Source organism: Panulirus ornatus, chromosome 58 (genome assembly GCF_036320965.1).
Source record: "Panulirus ornatus isolate Po-2019 chromosome 58, ASM3632096v1, whole genome shotgun sequence".
Classification (NCBI taxonomy): domain Eukaryota; kingdom Metazoa; phylum Arthropoda; class Malacostraca; order Decapoda; family Palinuridae; genus Panulirus; species Panulirus ornatus.
In genome coordinates, this window is record NC_092281.1 from 39,102,111 (window position 1) to 39,104,184 (window position 2,074).

At 48.6% G+C, this 2,074-nt stretch overlaps 1 protein-coding gene across 1 annotated transcript in view; it reads left to right on the plus strand.

Annotated features, from left to right (window-relative positions):
• Positions 1–312: 312 nt before the first annotated feature.
• The window catches only part of LOC139766740 (uncharacterized), a 116,737-nt gene continuing 114,975 nt past the window's right edge, over positions 313–2,074 (plus strand). Inside the window, exon 1 of the mRNA XM_071695661.1 lies at positions 313–377. The gene's annotated coding sequence lies outside the window, so the exon portion shown is untranslated. The remainder of the gene's footprint in view (positions 378–2,074) is intronic.

Here is a 2,074-nt window from a genome sequence, read left to right on the forward strand (position 1 = left end):
TGCACCTTACCAACCCATATACAGATCTGGAGAGTAAGTGATCGCTGTGTTGTGAACGAGCACTTCAGCTGCTGTGAGTTTCACTCTTTTGACCCAGGTAATTATCTTTGTGGCATTCAACCCACTAGCAACATACACACACTCTCTCTCCATCTCACACTAGACAACACGTAGGTCACACGACCCGTTCTCCACAACTCTCTCTCTCTCTCTCTCTCTCTCTCTCTCTCTCTCTCTCTCTCTCTCTCTCTCTCTCTCTCTCTCTCTCTCTCTCTCCGTACTTTATTGACGGTTACATCACCATTTCTCCTTTTTCCAGTTATCCGACTGTGAGCAGCAACTGCACTTCGTGTGTGAGACGGACAAAGAGGACGTGGGTGAGTACCAGACAGTCAGCCCTTCCCTGTGTGTGTGTGTGTGTGTGTGTGACGTGTCCTTCAGCTTGCTTAAGCCTGGGAATGTGTTCATTCCATCCAGGTTCTTCTTTTCTGATCATATATTGTTCTACTAGAAAAGTTATTGTCCGCTCGTACACAAAGGTACTTTGAAACGTTACGACCTTTGAAAACCACGGTGCGATCCTTAAGCTCGATATTACGACCCTTGAGCACGATATCACGACCCTTAAGCACGATATTACGACCCTTAAGTACGATATTACGACCCTTAAGCACGATATTACGACCCTTGAGCGTGACGGTACGACCCTTGAGCACGACGGCATGACCTTTGAGTACGGTATAACGACCCTTGAATACGACGGCACATCCCTGAAGTACGATACCACGACCCTTGTTCACGATGATATGACCCTTGAGCACGAGAGCACGACGCTTGAGCGCGATATTACGACCTTTGAGCACGATATCAAAACCCTTGAGTCCGACGGTACGACCCTTGAGCACGACATTATGACCCTTGACTGCGACGGTACGACCCTTGAACTCGATGTTACGTCCATTGAGCACAATATCACAATCCCTAAGGAAGGCGGTACGACCCTTGAGAACGACGACTTGATCTTTGAGCACGATATAACGATCATTGAATAAGACGGTATATCCCTGAAGCACTAAATTACGACTCTTGTTCACGATGATACGACCCTTGAGCACGAGACCACGACCGTTAAACCCAACGGTACGACCGTTGAGCACAACGATACGACCCTTGATCCCGACGGTACGACCCTATAAAGTGATATTGTGACCCTTGAGCACGACGGTACGACTCCTGAACCCAACGGTACAACCTTTCAGTACGACATTACGACCCCTGAACATGACGGTACGACCAATGAGCTCCATGTTGCTTTCCTTGAGCATGATATTACTACTCTTGAACCCCACGGCACGACCTTTGAACCCGACGATACTACCCTTGAACACGACATTACGACCCTTGAGCACGACAGTACGCCCCTTGAGCTCGATGTTACATCCCTTGAGCACTATATTACGGCCCTTGAACTCGACGGTACGACCCTTGAAAACGACATTACGAATCGAGCACGACTGTACGACCCTTGAGCTCGGTGTTACGTCCCTTGAGCACAATATTGCGACTCTTGAAAACAACGGTACGACCCTTGAACACGACAGTACGACCCTTGAGCACGACGGTACGACCCTTGAGCACGATATTGCGTCATTTGAGTACGATATTACGACCCTTGAACGCGACTATACGACCCTGGAGCACGACGGCTTGACCTTTGAGCACGATATGATGACCATTGAACACGATGGTAGGACCCTGAAGTACGATATTACGACCCTTTTTCACGATGATACGACCCTTGAGCACGAAAGCACAACCCTTGAGCATAATATTACGACCTTTGAGCACGATATTATGACCCTTAAGCCTGACTTTACGACTCTTGAGCCCGACGGCACTACCCTTGAGCACGACGGTACGAACCATGAGCTCGACAGTACAACCCTTGAGCTTGATGTTACTTCCCTTGAACACGATATCATAACCCTTGAGCACGATATCACGACCCATGAGCACGACGGTACGACCCTTAAGCACGACATTATGACCCTTGAGTATGACAGTACGACCCTTG